A 20,764-nucleotide genomic window follows, 5' to 3' on the forward strand; every position below is an offset into this window, starting at 1 on the left:
TCTACGCTTTCCCATTACAAGATGGCAGCCACCGAAAAAATGGAGCCCTTAATATTGTCCTTTGTTTATGTCCATCACGCTGGTTTACTATAAAATGCTCGTCTAAGCAGCACGAGCGCGGAACACACATGCTGTGAGTACTACGCGTACACAGACCACTTTATGGGTAAGGATTGTTACGCATTTATTTTTTTTCAAAGTTTTCTGTCCTGTCTAATTTACAGTTCAGACGAGCCTCGAAGTACACTCGATTGATTTTTACCTGTATCGCTCCATACAAAAGTGCAAGCCAGGCTGAAATAACTGACTGCGGTGTGTTTAAGTATACAATATATTAGCAGGCAACGTCTTGCAGATGACATATTATATAGTCACTTCATTACGAGCTGGACACATATGCGGTTTGGTTCCACAGCGCGAAAGCGGGGAACCGCTTACTTTAAATACAACGCATGCCGGACACACACGGTCCAGGCACGTGTGCTATTTATTGAGACTACGTGATAGTACGCTAATCATACATTTAAAATACAATGTGTTTTGGCATCCTACATATTGATATAGCAGCATCTTGCATATAAAATACAATGTATGTATTTTTTCTTTACGGTTATGGATATATGAGCGGTTTTTGTATAGCGTGAGAGCGCGTTACCACATACTCTTAAACACAACATATGCCGGACATACATTGTCTAGACACGTGTGCTTTCTATTTACAGTGCAAGTGAGTACGCTTAAGCACACACTTTAATTATAACTAGTTAATTATGGCGCGGCCCAGCTGGCACCGGACGGATTCTGTTCAGGACTTCCATATTATGGAAGCAAGTGGGTCAGCCACGTTTTTTTACGACTTTGGTACTCTGCAACTGGCGTCTCAAGGAATTTCCGTTTTTATAACTAAGACGCTGCGCACATAAAAACGCCTGTTTTTCTATTCTTTTCATTTACTCCAAACACTTGGCCAGTGCTATTGATGACTCTTTTTCACGCTCCTTTTCTCCTACTTACAGACTTACTATGGTCCGGGTGCAACCATTGACATAATTCTAAAGTGCACCTGTAAATCCAACATGGAGTACCTTCATACACAAAAGGTCTCTTCTCTCTGAATGCTATGTTATGGACTTAAATGGTACACTTTGAGTACAACATACTATATCAGCAAGGTATGTCCTCTGAGGTAAATCTTGATCTCCTATGCACTATTCTCAATGGGGTCACATGAATAATAGTCGCGCACTTCTTGATGCAAAATGTACTTTCAAACATTCACTTTTCTCTATTTTTATTGTCTTTCACTGAATATATCTAACATTATAGAGAGCACTAACCAGTCTATTTCCTATTCACCATATACTGTGGTAAATATAAGTAAATGCATGAAGAATTCTCCAGCAATCTACATAACCAAGCAATCTGGCTTATCACATTTCTGGTGCTAGATAATACCTCACATTAGACTATTGGAACTATTAGTTAGTTTACCATTGTGTTTGAACATTATTCCACAGCCTTGAAAAAGTCATTGATACTACAAAACACGTGTCGGTTGTCTTCACATTGAACATTCTGGCTGATGTTACACCGGATAAACTAAATTGAAGGATAAAGGACACTATTTTGAATATTTGGATGTGCTGTGGTTGCTTCTGCTCTGTCTTCGCCACCGGCGTTCATGCTCCTGGTAAAGGAGCAGGAAGATAAAGGCTGGAAGAATCTGAAGTTCTGGTTCCATGGCATCCTGGTTCCTCGTGGAATGTGTAGAGGTGAGCGTTTCCCCTTCCAAGTCCTGTTTCCGCCGTGTTTTTGTTCGAAGTGAATCCGCCCCGGAAAAGGTGGTGGATTGGCCTGTTGTAATTCTGTGGGCGGTACATTGTCCTCCGCCTGTCTGTTGGCGGTTACCGCCACAGTGTTTGTTTTTACCGCCTTGGCGGTTGGAGTGTTAAAGTGGCTGTCTATGTTGGCGGTTTCCACCACAGTCGTAATTCCATTTTTTTTCCGCGGCCTGTTGATGGTTTTACCGCCGCTTTAACACCGACCGCCAGGGTTGTAATGACCACCAAAGTGTTTTAGTTCATTTTTGCTATTTATTATTGTATTTTAGTTTTAGTTGGAATATTTGTATTTTTCAAAGTAGTGTTCTTCCTAGAGGTGCTAGGTATGGTAGGTCATGGTTGTTTATGAATGTTTGTACTGTTCATTGTAGTATTTCATACATTTCTTTGGTTTGTTTTGACATGTTAGATTTTAGTTGGGTTATAGATTGTTCTATCCTATACTGGTAGGTCTGTTCTTATTTTACAATTTATAGGAATTGATAAGGTGTAGGTTGGCTTCAGCCTAAGCTACCAAGGGCATTGTGCCACCCTTCCCCTTTGTTATTTAGTTTTGCTTGTTGTGACATTATACTATTATGTGCATTCAACTATGGCATGTGATACTTGGGTGGTATCTGTGGTCAAAATGGTGCAGTCTGCCAGCCCAAGCATCTTTTAAGTAGTCCATTGTGGAACATAGGGCCTAATTATGAGTTTGGCAGTCTTGAGACAGTGGTGGTGGGACCGCCGCACTCCGGACCGCCAAATTATGATCTTATGTTGGCTGCGGTCAAATTTGGGGTCAGCCATGGTAAAGCCGAGTTTGGCACCACTGTGCTGATTATCACTTCCCTTTCAGCGAGCCTTTTCATGGTAGTGTCCCCAGAATGAAAAGGCCATCAGAAAGGCAGTGCTGGGAGCCATAGCAGGGCCCCTACACTGCCCGTGCCCACATTGTGGGCAATGCAGTGGCCCTCCTGTCAGCACCCTCAGAACGTGTACTGTCTACTATGCAGACAGTGACATTCCAAGTGTGCTGTGTCAGATGACATTGGCCTCGGCTCCCTAAGGGAACTGAGGCCAATGCTGCTGCCGTGTTTCCACTGGGCTGACTGGCAGAAACTACATAATACAACAGTTTCTGCCAGTCAGCCCAGTGGAAACATCATAACACAGCGATGGTGAGGCTGTTGGCTTCACAGCCGCCTAACCACTACCACATTGGAGTTGTGGCACTTCAACTGCCCAACTCTTCATCAGGTCCTTAGTTTGTTTTCAGGCGTTTGGTAGTAGGCTGACTGTATGTGGAGATTATACTAGATAGCTATTGTTTTATTTCCTACTGTTCAGCATTAGGGAAAGATGCAGAAGACATTGCAACGAGAAGGGTTAATTAGATTGAGCAGTGTAGATGAGTGTAATGCCTGTTGACACCCCCTCCCAAACATCGTGGAAAAGTTCATGATATTATTTTCAAGCTTGTTTGTGTAGAAGACTCCGTCTCAACCTTGAGAACGAGAGTACAGGGAGAAGGTCGAATGAAAACAAAGGCTGGAGAAGGGCAGAGCAGCCAAGTACTGATAACATAGCTAGAAAATGCCAGAATGAGATAGAATCCAAGCTTCAAGTTATTTAAGCACTGAACTGTGGGTGAGGGATTTTTAAGCTCGCAGATGGAATTGTGGAAGCTGCCATGGCCCAGCGCTGCCTCCCTGTTTGCTCGTGGTGCTTGAGGGGGAGAGAGGTCCAAGCAGGCGGTAGATGGCTCCCCAGCATGTCGTGGATTAAGTTAAGTTTCCACACAGGGATAAAATACCTTTGTTTCTCTGCTCTATTATTATGACTGATTACTTATGCCTGCACTGTGTTTATAACCTGAAGTATTCAGCTCGTTTATATTTTGCTTTCTAAACCTATTAGTGTGAACTGCTACAATAACTGAAACATGCATTTTGGTGTGCAGTAAATCAAAGCTTATCTGAAGTATTCAGTTTGTTTATATTTTACCTCCTGAACATCGTAGTGAGAGCCTGCTGCAGTAATTGAAACATGCATTTTGGTGTGCAGTAAATCAGAGCTTATCTGAAGTATTCAACTCATTTATATTCTGCTTCCTAAATATCGTAGTGCGATGCATTTTAGTATACAGTTAATCAAAACTTATATCTGTCAATGAATTCTCTGCTTATATATATAAATAGATGCTTTTCATTGCTATTCTTATTCTACTATTGTTAATGTGCTAAATGCCTACATTTTACCTGCAATTCTAGTAAAGCTAAATTTTACTTATAATTGGCGTGTGGTCCTTCATTGAGCGTCCTTATTGACTTATACCGAACAGGTGTCAACCAGACACCTGGATAAGACATTTGGTACCAGAAGTGGGGTATAAGTCAATAATGCCTCTTTGGGGACGTAAGAAAAGTGAGGCAGAGAGCGGAAGGCAGCATGGGGCAGAAGCCAGATCAATTCCCGGGTGGTTAGCAACTGACCCGTTCTCTGGTGTGGCAGGACTCCTGAACCGGAGGGCAGCGCCAGTGGTATGGGAGGCATTAGATGAGAAAGTGACTCCTCTCTTAGTGGAAGTTGCGGTTGAGAGTGTGAAGCTAAGAGGGGCGAAGCTGGAGCTGAAAGCAGCAGGGCAAGTGGGATGGCTTTTCCTGTCTGCGCTCCGTACGGTATACAGGAATACATTAACACTAGATGCAGAGATAATAAAACTGCGGGATGAGGTTGCAGCCTTGCAGGAAAGGCAGTTACTTATGAAAGAGACCATAGAAAGTGCAGTGACTCGGGGTGATCAAATGGAGGCAAGTTGCACCGCATTAGCAGTACGAGTAGCAAAACAGAAGAGTAGGCAGAAGCCTAAAATGCCCTCAACTGTGCAAGTGAGGGCACTGATACGCAAATAGAAGAGTAGGCAGAAGCCTAAAATGCCCTCAACTGTGCAAGTGAGGGCATTGATACGCAAACAGAAGAGTAGGCAGAAGCCTAAAATACCCTTAACTGTGCAAGTGAGGGCATTGGTACGCAAAGAAAATTGGGATCCACATACTTGGGAGGATGAGGTGGAAGTACATGTAACAGAACTAGGTGAAGTTGAAAGTGGAGAAGGACGTGTAGGTGAAATTGAAGGTGAAAAGGGAGCGAATGGCGGGCAAATACAGAAATCTTGTTTGGTAAGAGATTATACGCAGAGTGAGTTGTTGCAGAGGACCCGTATGTTTAGGCAGATGCCTGCAGATCCTTTGTTTATTGGTTGGTGAGGTTGTGGGACACTGGAGCAGAAGATGCATTACAGAATCCTTTTACGTTAGGTCCCATCACAGAAGGAGACCCGTTTGAGCTGGAAATGATAGTACAGGATAATGTAGATGGTGTAGTGATGTGGAGCCTATGGCAGAGGCAGAAAAAAAAGAGGGTGCCACAAGATTGGCCCTTAGTGGAAATAAAACGCATAACTGATGATCAGCCGGTCACTTTAAAAACATGGGTCCCCTTACTAGGTTGGACAAGAGACGGAGGGGTTGGCAATAAAGAAGGCAGAGCGCAGGAGTTTGCCATCGTGAAGTGGAAATGGTGTCTGCAGCAGATGGCAAAACCGGGGCCAGCAGGAGTATCGAAGTTACAAGAAGATATGCTGGGGGCAGTGGACTTACAAGCAATGGTCCCCTTACCAGAGCCATCTGAGATGGAATCCTCACCATTTAAGACAGCCCCGCCTTTTGAACAACTCACCGAAGAAGAACGGCAAAATGCATGGTTCACAGATGGTACTGCCCAGTACTATCAAGGAAAAAGACAAAGGCAAACAGTTGCATTCCAGCCTGCTACAGAAACGCTGTTGCTGCGAGGAGGAAATAATGGATCAAGTCAGCTTGCAGAATGGCAGGGGGTAGCAGCAGTGATCGAACAAGCCCCCATCAGAGAGAAAACATTTGTGTACACTGACAGTCGGGCCACTTACCAAGGACTAGCAAGCTGGGCCCCGACTTGGCGCAAGGATGGATGGAAAATTAAAGGCACCCCCATTTTGGGAGGCAAACAGCTATGGGAAGAGATGTGGGAGAAAGGGCACAAATGTCAAATCTATGTGGGACATGTGGATGCCCATTTCCCATTGGACGCCTCACTTGCATCTCTATTCGACAACACCGTAGATCAGATGGCCAAAACGCGAACGGTGGTCATCAAGGAGGAAGCTGAAGCCGCTTTAGCAAACAGGGCCCATGCAACATCCGGACATCCAGGAGAGAATGGCACATCTACGACAAATTCCAGCCACTAAAGAACAAGTGCAAAAAGCAGTAAAGGAGTACCCCACATGCAACCGGATTAGACAAATGCCCTTGCAAAAGAAGCCTAGCGGCCATATCAGAAGAGGAACTGCAGCTACTACAGTGTGGCAATTGGACTATATCGAGCCGCTACCAAAGTAAGGAGGAAAAAGCTACGTATTGACCATGGTGGACACCTACCCTGGCCTTATGTTGGGTATGCCCTGTAAGTCTGCAGACCAAAAGTCCACTTTGCGAGGGCTAAACTACCTGATAAAACATTATGGGGCACATGATGAGATCCAAACAGATAGGGGCACACACTTTTCAGGGAAAACAGTGCAGGGCTGGGTGCAGGAACAGGGAATTCGGTGGATTGTGCACCTTAGTTATTATCCACAAGCTGAAGGCATGATTCAGAGATATAACGGATTGTTGAAAGAACAACTAAAAAAGTTATCAGCACATGATAGACTTGCACAAGTGATTTGTGAACAAGCGTACACCCCTCACATTGAAGAAAGATCTGCCCCCCCCCGATAACACCCAGAGAGGTGAGGGAGGATTTGGAAGCACAGGAAGGAAAGTATGGGTGAACCATCCAGGAAAAAAGCCAGAGGAAGGAGAGCTATTGAGTCAAGGGGTGGGGAGTACGTATATTATACTTTTAAAGAACTCAAATGTACCTGTATTTGTACTGGCAGTGAGACTTACCCCACGGTCGTAAATGATGACATCTGCATCGATGACGTGGTTCATGATTATAACTGGAAAAAGTGTATGAGTCCGACCGAATATAGTCCGTCATGTCACTTGTGCACCTCAAGCAGCTAACATAACTGATGACCAGGGAAATGTTTTACTTTGCAACGTGGAGGTACCTGGAGGCAAGTGGATGGCTGCCAAAGCTGTGACCTGGAAGGTAACTGGACAGCAAATCCGACATGCCAACGGACTGAACAAGGTGGAGAGGACGCCAGCAACAGCACAGGCTTTGAGTTACATGCTAAACATGATATGTAAATATTGTGATACCAGGACACATGGTGGTTGTTACAATGAACAATAGAATACCAGCCTTCGTGTTTTACATAACCGAAAGACGCATGGTTAACAACTTAAGCAACGTTTCTATAATGCGATATAGAATAGGATGTAAGCAAGTTCTGCATGCAAGCATAATTAATCGTATTGTGTTACAGATACATTTTGTCAAGGGGAATGTCTCAAAGTATGATCTATTATGTGCACCATGGACACCACAGTTATGGCCCTTGCCATAGTTACGCAACAGGAGAGATCTAGGGTCCTTGATAGCTGGGGCCACCGGAATCGGGATGGGGCCCTGAATTCTTTTGATGTTGAAGCCATTGGGAATAAGCTATCTTCTACAGGATATAGTACAGGAGAGGCCATAAAAGTAATTTCTCAATGGGGGCCTACACACTCACAAGAAGTATGGAAAGTCCTGCGTGGGTTGTATCGTGATTGGCAATGGCATAATTTCACTTATGAACAATTTGGAAAAAGCTTTCAAAGCACCCAAACAGTGTCCAAAGGAATTCAGTGCATACTATGGCAAAGTATTGTTAATCAACAGTATGTAGACTTCAAAGCGGAATGGGGACAGCTTCAAGGTGAATATTGGAGACAACAATTGCATTTGCCTGAGGAAATATGGGTAAAGCCTATACAATTCCATTGTGAGGGAGAGATGTGTTATGCTCATTTTGATATAGCTAGAAGTAATCTTCCTCCTGAAATATGGTGCCCTTTTATATTGCTTCCTGTAGTAATAGGTGAAGAAGGGTGGATACCTCACACTGACAAAAAATGGATTGATCAAACAAATCACACCGTAGATCCCACTAGATGTGCAGATTGGTCTAAGGGGTGGGTATGTACCCACACTGGATGGGCACTAGACCCATGCCTTCACCCAATACCAGGAGAATGTGAATGGTTACCTTATACTATTAATGGCACAGACTTATATCAGATAGGAACAGAGATTATATGTTACGCTACTAATCATCCCTTACTTATTAACTGATTTATACAAACCACTGGGGAGCAAGTAATGTGTACGCGCAATATTACCAGCATTATTGACATAAGCACTCACATCTTGTACCAACCAAGTTCACCATAACCACATTACAGACGCAAATGCGTGCGCAGTTAGAGTGGAACATCTGCCTGTTGCTAAGCTACCCAGATAAGAGTCAATCAAGCACTATGCACACGTTACCTTTGCTAAATTTGATATGGCAGCTAAATACACCAAGGATACAGCCATACTGATGACCATAAACACTAAACAGCTTATGCACACTGCTTCATGCATCCAGCAAATAACTGAGCACCATTGGTATGACATCTTCTTAGGCTGGGCACTAGGATTTATAAAGACGCTAACTATAGTGTTACAACAGCTAATTTGGTTATTGATTTTTTGTGTTACGCTAATGACTATACTATGTAGACTATATGTATGCACAAAGCAGTTTTCATACTAAAGATGCAAGTGCTTAGAATACCGTTGACCAGTATTAGTAGCAACCTAGCTAGTGGAATGTCAAAGTAAATGATATCCGTTTCAACATGCATCATGCTCATCTAAGGGGTGGAGTGTTCAGTATTAGGGAAAGATGCAGAAGACATTGTAACGCGAAGGGTTAATTAGATTGAGCAGTGTAGATGAGTGTAATGCCTGTTGAAACCCCCTCCCAAACAACGTGGAAAAGTTCATGATATTATTTTCAAGCTTGTTTGTGTAGAAGACTCCGTCTCAACCTTGAGAACGAGAGTACAGGGAGAAGATGGAATGAAAACAAAGGCTGGAGAAGGGCAGAGCAGCCAAGTACTGATAACATAGCTAGAAAATGCCAGAATGAGATAGAATCCAAGCTTCAACTTGTTTAAGCACTGAACTGTGGGTGAGGGAATTGGAAGCTCGCAGATGGAATTGTGGAAGCTGCCATGGCCCAGCGCTGCCTCCCTGTTTGCTCGTGGTGCTTGAGGGGGAGAGAGGTCCAAGCAGGCGGTAGAGGGCTCCCCAGCATGTCGTGGATTAAGTTAAGTTTCCACACAGGGATAAAATACCTTTGTTTCTCTGCTCTATTATTATGACTGAATATTTATGCCCACACTGTGTTTAATACCTGAAGTATTCAGCTCGTTTATATTTTGCTTTCTAAACCTATTAGTGTGAACTGCTACAATAACTGAAACATGCATTTTGGTGTGCAGTAAATCAAAGCTTATCTGAAGTATTCAGTTTGTTTATATTTTACCTCCTGAACATCGTAGTGAGAGCCTGCTGCAGTAATTGAAACATGCATTTTGGTGTGCAGTAAATCAGAGCTTATCTGAAGTATTCAACTCATTTATATTCTGCTTCCTGAATATCGTAGTGCGATGCATTTTAGTATACAGTTAATCAAAACTTATATCTGTCAATGAATTCTCTGCTTATATATATAAATAGATGCTTTTCATTGCTATTCTTATTCTACTATTGTTAATGTGCTAAATGCCTACATTTTACCTGCAAATCTAGTAAAGCTAAATTTTACTTATAATTGGCGTGTGGTCCTTCATTGAGTGTCCTTATTGACTTATACTGAACAGGTGTTCAACCAGACACCTGGATAAGACACCTACTCAAATTGGATGTTGGGTTCACACTTAGGTTCTCATTACGAGTTTGGCAGTCTTGTGGCAAGGTCACTGTGGTGGCAGCCGCCAAAAGACCACCATCTTGGTGGCAAACGGACCACAGGATAAAGAATAACACTGTCAAGTCTGCCAAAAAACAGTCAAATTCCCAAAACTGCCAGGACTCTGGAGGACAGAAAAGAGGCAGTCTCACCACCAGTACCGCCAGCCCAACAAAAATCTTCTCATCATATTACGATGCACGAATTACAACAGTGGTTCTTCCATGGCGGAAAACCATTGGCGTGCAAACTGCAACGGTCTCAAGTCACTGATGTCAGATCAACACACCACATTGGAGACTTTGAATACCCCACACCTGATACATATCCACACACTGACACACCTACTCACTGCACTATGTAACACACCCCTACACAACCTACAATCCTTTGCAATCAAAACACCACACATATCCAAAGACAACCGACATCCCAGAGAGTTTAAATTAGCAAGATTAGGCACCCATTTACACTTTAATGTGCACACATTACACACCTGCACAACATACAAAACATACATATTAGTACCACACACAATCAACAATACCCGTCACCCACTCACATCACAGCACCTATACCTCACCAAATACCAAACTGTTCAACCTTTCACTTTTAACACACTTACACCGTCTACACAACCACTACCAAGTTCCCACAAAAACACCCATTTTTCACTGATGAAGAGTTGAGGATCATGGTGGATGAAATTGTCAGGGTAGAGCAACACCTGTTCGAAGCACATGTCCAGCAAACATCTATTGCCAGGAAAATGCAAATGTGGCAAAGGATAGTTAACAGGTTCAATTCTGTAGGCAGTTATCCACGCAGAAGGGAGGACATCAAGAAAAGGTGAAACGACCTCAGGGGAAGGTCTGTTCGATGACATCCAGGCATCAGCTTACGGTACTGAAGACTGGCGGTGGGCCCCCACTTCATCCTCCTACTTTCCCATCTAGGGAGGAGAAGGTCTTGGACATCCTGCATCCTGAGGGCCTGACAGAACTACCTGGGGAAGTGGAGTCTTGTAAGTACCAACACCATTCATGTCACACAACTGTCTTCTCCTGCATGCTCCCTCACCATCTGCAACCACCCCAAATCACTTTCCATCCACTACAATTCCATCCTAATCACCTAGTACCCCTCCCTGACATGCCATGTGTCCACTAAACACATCTAGCCCCACAACCCTTGGAAATGGCATGTGAAGCACTGGCTAATCATAGCACTACAACTCCCAGAATGCTAAATCCCAACATAGTCAACACCAGTACACTGCACCAAATATTACTACTCATGCACGTCAAAGCAATTTCCGATCTAACCCATCTTGATTGTACTAGAGTGTAACAGTACATGGTAATGATAGCAATGCAATGAATCACTCACACTAACATCCGAAGCAAAACACAGCTATAGCCGAGTACACATAAATAATGGCCACAGAACAAACATCCTAAGATAGAAACATACTAACATGGTTTTGAAAGTGAGATGGCTGAGTGGTTGCACATGTAGTACATCCAGATACAGGTCAATGTCCATTGTAACGTCATATACTGTGTTCCAACAAAGACACCAATGTGCATTCAACAACTCTTATTCGTGCCAGCTGTCATGGCAGACAGTTCACTAGGTAATAGAGGTGAACAGCTATGTAAATTATCTGACAATATCAGATGCCATCAGCTATACAATCACTACTAACATGGTTTACCAGCATAAAAATGGTGTATGGAATTGAAGTTACAGAGTTTCATGTTGTATCCAAGTTACATAGGTCATCAGCTGTCAATGTCATTGCTGGGGATCATGTCAAGGCATTCTCTGCAACTCACACAACTACCAAAATACCCCCATTGTAACCTGAACTCTGTTTTCCACTCCCTCCACAGGTAACCTTGCTATTGTAAGCATGGAGAGGATTTCAGAGAGTGCCACTACCCTTCTGGATGAAGACACCAGTGAGGACAACACTCCTGGTTGTCTGGACACTGATTAAGAACCTGGCCAGTCTGGAACACCTGGTCAGTCAACAACTGCCAGCATCACGCTGCCCACATCAACTCCTCCCAGCCCCGTTGCATCTACATCACAGGCAACCATTCGCCCCCTAACCTGTGTCCCAAGGACTGTGTCATCCACTGTGTGCCCAACAGTACAGGTACCTGAATCTCACCTTGCCACCCCTAATAATTATGGACCTGCCACTACTGGGAGTGGGCACACTCTGCCAGGGGCACAGGCATACGGGGGCAGGGTGTGTGAGAGGGATGCTGTTGGCCAGAGGATGGGGTCTCAAAGGGACACTACTAACCAGGACACCATCTCCCAAGTCTTGGGATTCTACCGAAGTTCCCAAGGCGTGATGGGCCGAGTTATCACCATGTTGGGGGAAATCCAAAAGCTGCAGAGGGAAAACCACCAGGAAGTTATGCAACAGTGGCAGGCACGAAATCCCACTTGGCTTCCATTTCAGGGATTCTGAGAAACTTGAATACCAAACTGAGTAGGTCTTGTACCCAACATCTGGCTCCTTCCAATAGCAACAATACATCAGGCCCTTCTACATCTGTGGCTGCTAATGGAATGGAGGACCTGCAGGGGAAGGACAAGTCTCAGACACCCTACCTCTGTAGCTGAAGAACCCGCTGCAAACGTGGACGTCTACCCAGACATCAAGCAGAAACAGAGGCCTGGACCAAACCCACTTTCCTATGGTGCAAGTACACTGGACCTGTGTTCCCAAATGGTGTAGCAGCTACCCTAATGATGTAATCCACCATGACTACGCCTATCACCATATTTTTGAGTGTGTTTAATGTTCATAGTCACATATGTGTTTTGTTTCTCCACAACAAATCACACTTGAACACAGGTCCTGTGTATGTCTTATTTATCAACCATGTACAATAGTTATTCATGCCCCAGCATGCATGTCCCTCTGTATTGTGCACACATTGTCATGGACCCCATACGTGGACTCCATCAGCAGGAGACTCATTACAATACGATTGTAACTGGACAGATACTAAATAGGTTGTAATATTGACCCTGGGCGTCCACAGCCGGCAGAGCACCCACTGTAGGAAGCAGTGGGAAGACCTGAGACGCTGGGCCCGGAAGACTGCAGAGGCCCAGCTGGGGCTGTCCTCCTGGCCTACCCTGAGATGAATGGGCATTTGAGGGCAGCACAGCAGCCACAAGGGGGTAGGTACTGACAGAACCCATGTACTTGTCTCTGATAGTTGAGTGTATGATGTTTAAGTATTACAGCTGTGACGGTGTGGTATGTGCTACAGTTATGGTGACTACTAGGAAGACATGGTACTACAGTTGTCAACATACATACACAGATGTGGCCATTGTATTGTGCATGGCAACATGCTGTTCCCCTCTGTCTACCAAATAGTATGACTGCATGTGGAAATCCACATGTGAATGTGTCTTATGTGTGATTCTTATCAGCCATACATATGTGTAAACTGCTCTGTCATCCTTCCCACCTAGTGTTCCCAAGTCCATTCACACAAACAGTGAGTTGTATGGCTCTTTGGTCTTGGACCACTCCTATTCCTCTAGATTTGCTCTATGTGCAACATTGGGTCTGACAGATGATTAACAGGGCCAATTAATCCTGTGTCCTGAAATAGTTGGACACTTCATGTAAGGCTGTCATCCAAATCTGGCTTTTGATATAGCTAACTCACTACAATCCCTATGAGGTCTGAGGAGGTGTCCCCATTGTCATGTTAGATTCATAATTTGCGAAAATGTGCTGTATGATAAGGATTGACATCCTACAATGGGAAACTAATGGTGACTATAAGACATTGACATTTCATGGTATGCCATTGACATGTGTACAAATACCTTTTATACTAATGTATGTGGTGTGGATAAGGTAAGTGGCTAGGCTGCTGAACCCTTAGCCCATGTGTATTGTTCATGCTACATAGGCCAATACCATACCTATATGAGTGCAACATATGCTATTTGCTGCCTACATCATGTCTCAATTGATATTTCGTGCCTGATTTGATATTACAGTCTCTTTTTTCCCAGTCTTACCTTTGCAAATCTGAGGCTGTTTGGACACTTTTGGTTAAGGCTCTGGCCATTTCTGCCTGACCTAATGGTGTAGCAGGAGTTCCAGTTCACATACCACTGGTGTTGTGGGATATGTTGACATTCAATTAGCTTGACACTAGGTGTGTGTGTCATTAATGGGTACATTAGTAATCAGTTGTGGAAGTGTTAGTTCCGGTATTTGATAGTGGGAATCACATGTCTGGACAGTTGTTAGTGATGAAGGTGTTCAGATGGTGTCATGTAGCGGTTTATAATCAGCATGTATGGTGGAATGACATGAGCCCTTCATCCACATTGCTTAGTGGCCATTGTTTTGTTGGTGTAACTATGCTCCCTGTGGTTGTCTGCAGATGTATTCTGTGTGCTAGGTAGGCCTCTATTACAGTATATAGGATTGTTGTCTATGGGGGTCATTCTGACCCTGGCGGTCTTGGACCGCCAGGGCAAGAATGACGGAAGCACCGCCAACAGGCTGGCGGTGCTTCATTCACTATTCTGACTGCGGCGGTAAAGCCGCGGTCGCACCGCCGGGGCAGACAGTGAAAAGCGCGACGGGTGCAACTGCACCCGTCGCACGGCCGCAACACCGCCGGCTCCATTAGGATGCGGCTCCTGTGTTGCGGCCTCATTCCCGCTGGGCCGGCGGGCGCTAACATGGTTAGCGCCCGCCGGCCCAGCGGGAATGTTGGAATGGGGGCCGTGTTATTGCGGCCGCATGGTGGCCGCTTGGCGGTTCCCGCCTGGCGGGCGGCGGTAGCCGCCCGCCAAGGTTGGAATCACCCCCTATGTGACAATGTATCATGTTAGTGGCTGCAGAAACTCCTAATGAATCTTTTTCTAGTATTTAGATATATGTTTAAATGACATGCTATGCCATTTTGTGATGCACACTGTATGGGAATGCCACATGTAGTGTATTAATCAGAGGTGTCTGCCATTGTGTACGTTGTGTACAGAATGATCAATTAGGCATGTGATTGGAAAGCAACATGCTGTATCATATGTGAACTGAGATGAGTTAACTTTCATGGAACATGAGTTTTGGTGGTAGACTGGGAAGGTGTGCAGAAGGAGTAGGCATGATATAGTGTTATCAGTCAACTGCATTTCTTTAGAATTATTTGATGGCGGACAGTGATGATCAGTATGGGGATAGGTTTTGACCTTCTGAGGTCGATCTTTGTGGGTCAGTCGACCATTGTGAATGCCATTCAGGGACTGGCAACTCGAGTCAAACAGAGTCATGCATTCCTGGAGAGCATTCACTGTGCACTGGCTGGCCTACAGAGATCCTTTCAGGCTCAGGCCTCCACACCAACAGCATTCATGTACCCTTTATCTTCCATCCCTTTCCGCCTTCCTCTTCCCAATCCTAAACCCCTCTTCCCGACCCGGCCAAAGCGCACAGACAAACAGGCATGCATCCACGTCAACACCCAAGGGTAGCTAAGACAGACACAAGCACCACAAGACACATCATCGGCATGCACACAAGCAACATACACCTGCACACACATCAACAGTCACTACCTGCCCTGACACCGCCACCACCTCCAGCATCACAGACACAACACCCGATACACCTGCAGACACCACATCAACATTCACAGATCCAGCCACTACTCCTATCTTACTCACAGACCACACCACAGCAGACCCTCGGACATCCACCCCAATCACCAGCCCTACAGACATTAAAACCACTGACACTCCTACATGCAACACATCCACCATACCTGCATTCAACACCCCAACAGACAGACACCCACCCACCATGGCATCCCCCAACACCTCCACCCCCTCAGTCCCTTGCACATAAACGCCCTGACTCACCCACCCACAAAACAGCCACCACCCACAAGTATACCTCCCACACACACGCGTCCAAAACAGCCACACAGACACGTCAGACAACCACTCCCTCATCCCCCACTCCCAAACCCCCTTCTGATGAGTGTCGCTGTGTGTCTAAAAAAGTATTCCTTTCATAGTTTGACCTTTTCCCTAGTCTTCTTCCCCCCTTGTGAATCCCCTAAGTGCTCCGTTTCCCTCCCCAGGTCCGTACCTTCCACCTCCAAGGCATACCCTACTCCCACTGCAAACAACCATGCTCCTCCTCCTGCCACGAAGTCTACCCGTTCCAAGAGAACCCAACTCGCCCCTATGCCTAAACCCCCCCTCCCAATCCCAATCCTAAAGGACCCCCTCCCAAACCTAAGCTCAAACCCCCTTAATCCCTGAGGTGCCTGCCTGCCCCCTTGATGTCTCTACCTGCGGAGGTTACATGGCAGTCAGGAGTCAAGTTCGGGGCACCAAGATGTGCATCACGTGCATGTTGTATGAGTTATATTTGGAATGGCCTATGGCCTTGAATATTTTAATATTTATTCTTATTTATTTATAATATATAATTGGACCAAACAGTCATTGGCTTTGATGTTACATATTTGTCCTGGATTTCTTTTCTTAGGGCACATTTGAAAATGGCTGACATTGTTTGTGTGTAAGAGTTGCTTGTGCTACCTGTTTTCTCTGGGCAGCATGTGAGGTTGTGTGCAGTGCATTTGTCCCCCAGTGATGGGTGTGTGTTGTGTGATGGCCATGTGTATGTGGGGGACATTTTGTTGTCATGGTATTGAGTGGTGTTTGTGTTGACGTGTTTGTTTGCAGTGTTGTGTACCTTTGTTTGCTTTGATTGTGTGCATGTGTGGTTGCATTGTATGGTTGTGTGATAGTGTGTGTTCATTCCCTGTTGGTGGTACGTTGTGCTGTATGTGTGATTTGGCAATGGGTAATGTCTATTGTGGGTGTTTGCCAATGCTCTGATGGTTTTGCGGTTACGGTGTTGTGTCATTTTGTTGTGTTGTTTGTTGTTGTGTGTGACTGTGCAGGTGCTGTGTTTCTGGAAGTAGGTGTGTGTTTTTGTCGTGTGTGTGTATGATGGCTGTAGTGTGTGTACTGGGTATGTGTGTGTGTGTGTATGTGGCTGCCTGTGAGAGTGTGTGCCAGTGCCTGGTTACGTGTGTGTCTCCCTTGTCACCCGTTCCCGATTGGCATGTTATATGTGCGTATATATTTTGACAATTTACAACAGTGACAGGTAAGTGTGTGTACGTATGGCTGCTGTTGTCATCTTTGGCGTGGATTCCAGTGCATCTGGGCGAGCAGGAGCAGCGGGAAGTTCTGGTTTCATGGTGGCACCGGACGAGACTGGGTGCCTTAAGGTGAGTGTCTTTTTCTGTACAGTTGGTTTCTGCCTGGGTTTCCTTGGTGGTGTGACAGCGGCAGAAACGTTGGTGGTGTGCAACCTCAAAATCTGTCTGGCGGAAACATGGTCTCCACTGGCCTCCAGGTGGCTACCGGGATTTGTCGTAGCTGCTTTGGATTATAGTCAAGGACATTTGGACATGATATTTGCTAAAAGAGTTCCTGTGGGATCCTGTGAACTAGTGTTGGCTTCCCTAAACTCTTGTACCACATTTTTACATTTGATTTCTGTAATATTTGGTAGGTGATTATGCGCTCAAGTGTTTTGCACCATTTCATTTTTAGTCATAGCCCTCCAATAGCATGCATTTGGATAGTAATTTTCTATGTTTATGCTCTTCTGAATGTAAGTATTTCCCATATGCATCAATAATAGTTTTCTATTTTGAGAGGTGATGTAACTGGCTTTTCCCAACATTTTATCTGTGTGTTTTAAAATTATATTTTAATTATATGTTTGCACTAACCATATCTTTAAGTAGCAATGATATTTAAACATGCATTATATTTTTTTACTCTTCACACTTGCAAAATTGATCTAATTTTCTTTTGTAAAGATGTTTGTTGAAGTCTTCGTTTTTGATGGAATGTTGGCGGAAGGTGATTGATTTTTTGCTGTTTAAAAAAGAACATTTGCTGGAATTATGGCCCTCATTCCAACCCTGGCGGGGCAGCGGAAGCACCGCCAACAGGCTGGCGGTGCTTCCTGGGCTATTCTGACCGCGGCGGTAAAGCCGCGGTCAGAAAAGGGGAACCGGCGGTTTCCCGCCGGTTTTCCCCTGGCCCAGGGAATCCTCCATGGCGGCGCTGCTTGCAGCGCCGCCATGGGGATTCCGACCCCCTTCCCGCCAGCCTGTTTCTGGCGGTGAGGATGGCGGGAACGGGTGTCATGGGGCCCCTGGGGGCCCCTGCACTGCCCATGCCATTGGCATGGGCAGTGCAGGGGCCGTAACAGGGCCCCACAAAGATTTTCACTGTCTGCTTAGCAGACAGTGAAAATCGCAACGGGTGCCACTGCACCCGTCGCACCCCTGCAACTCTGGAGCCGGCTTCATTGTTGCAGGGGCTTTCCCGCTGGGCCGGTGGGCGCTCTTTTGGAGGGCGCCTGCCGGCCCAGCGGGAAAGTTGGAATGGCCGCCGCGGTCTTTTGACCGCGGGGCGGTCATTCGGCTGTGACCGCATGGCGGGCGGCAACCGCCGCCCGCCGCGGTCAGAATGACCGCCTATATCTTTGAAAAATAATCTTGAGTATATTGAGTTTATATTACTTTACTTTTATTTTTAAACTATAGAGTATTTTTGTTTTTTTGATGTTAAGTTATATTTACTTTTTAATGTTTGTTTTTTGAGCTTGCAGTTTGGAAATATGAAATATTCTTATTTTTGTATTCTATATTTTTGGGTTTACCACATCGTTGTTTTCCTTGTTAGGAAAACATAAATAAAAAGCATTTTATTAATTTTGGTTTGAAGTTTAAAGTTTGCCTGTTTTTTATTTATAATTTATTTTTCTTATCACTTACTTTTTATAGTAGCCTTTCTTTTCTTTTGAGTTGGTTTCTTTGTTTTGTCCATGTAGAACCTGGCAGAGCGCCCATTTCTGGAAGTGTTGACATTGTTTGAGTAAAGTAATGCACATTTGTATATCCTTTTTGTAGAGTGGTGTGCATATAATTATTAAAGTGTTTGTATTGGTTTGTATGTTTAAACTTTAGTTTTATTGGTTGTTTCATGTTGTGTTTGTTTTTGTTTTTATGGTTTAGTCGCATTTTGGTGGACACCAATTAGGGTTAATCTGTAAATGGTATATTTTATATATATTTTTATAATTCATATGCAAAATTATTATGTTATTATATACACTTTTTTAATTTTATAATTTTGATTTAATGTGAATTGTAACTTATTTTTATTTCATTTAGCGTTACTTGTTACTTTGATATATTTTACTAAATATTTAGAACTATTTTATTTTGTGTTTACATAGCTAATAATTAGGTTTAAATATGTTAGTGTGCTTTTAGCAATTTATGGTGTTTTAAAATAGAAGCAACAACAGTGAAAGTAATTGCTGAGAAATGTGGGACACAAAATGCGTCATCCTAACAAAATATTGATAGATGCATCGATGTGGCACTGTACCAGTGGCAGTGCAAGATCCTCCTAAGAAGTGAATAAATTGTGAATGCAACTCTAGTAAAAAGTGTTACATTCATTAATGGCAAATACGTAGCTGGTGTACAGCATACTAGGTCTAGCAATACACATAACGACACTTAAAGGAATAGTCCATGCTAGGCAGCAGAAAAAGAGACTGACTGTATGATTCTATTAGTGACCACATTACAATACAATACAATACATTTTGTACCCCACATTTCCCAGCAATCACTTTCACTGTTGTCAGCCGACTGTACTGGGCTTTACCTGTACACATGGGGTGGAATTGTTGATCCTCTTCCAGCATGCAGATTACTCACTGCGGTCACGTTTTTCATAGCACCATTGATGATACATTGAGCATGTGCTTGGTTACTACCAGTAACCGCTTTAAGTGTTTGCGATTCGCCTGTGGGGATGTGATTACACATGACCACGCAATAATTTCATATTTTGGTTGTGGTGACTCTGCATTATTGCATTACTACTGGACGGAGGTTCTTCATTGACTAGTTTAGTTCACATAATATTAATTTATATTTCTTTAGCATTTTGTTTAAATTCTTAGCTCACTAATGTACTGTTAGAGTGGCTTGCATTTCATTTTGGTGAAACAAGTTATATTTGCAAATATGGCGGCTGCCTTCAGAAGTGTTAGCACTTTCACATTTGGTCCATTTTGATATTCATGAATGCAGGTATTTTAATACCACATCAGTTCCTTTTTGTCAACTACCGTGATCAAGGCTATAGCCGAAACACGTTGGTATGGCTAATCTTGGGTGAATAAATCACATACTTGATGGTGTTCGTAGCATCTCTGATGTTGGTGATATATATATATATATATATATATATATATATATATATATATATATATATATATTTATATATATATATATATATATATATATATATATATATATATATATATATATATATTAACATCATGAGTGGGTGTGTGAGCGTCCGTGTGGGTCTGTGAGTGGGTGTCTGTGAGTCTGAGTGGGTCTGTGAGTGGGTGCATGAATGTCTGAGTGGGTCTATGAGTGGGTGAATGAGTGTCTAAGTGGGTCAATGAATGGGTGAGTTAGTCTTTGAGTGGGTCGGTGAGAGGGTGCATGAGTGTCTGAGTCGGTTTGGGATTAGGTGGGTGAGTCTCTGAGTGGGTCTGTGAGTGCAAAAGTCTCTGAGTGGGTCTGTGAGTGGGTGCATGACTCTCTGAGTGGATCTGTAAGGGTGTGCATGAGTCTCTGAGTGGGTTTGTGAGTGGGTGAGTCAGTGTCTCTTGGGTCTGTTAGTGGGTGTGTCAGTGTCTGAGTAGGTCTGTGAGTAGGTACATGAGTCTCTGAGTGTGTCTGTGAGTGAGTACACGAGTTTCTGAGTGGGTCTATGAGTGGGTGCATGAGTGTCTGAGAAG

Source organism: Pleurodeles waltl, chromosome 5 (genome assembly GCF_031143425.1).
Source record: "Pleurodeles waltl isolate 20211129_DDA chromosome 5, aPleWal1.hap1.20221129, whole genome shotgun sequence".
NCBI classification, from domain to species: Eukaryota; Metazoa; Chordata; class Amphibia; order Caudata; family Salamandridae; genus Pleurodeles; species Pleurodeles waltl.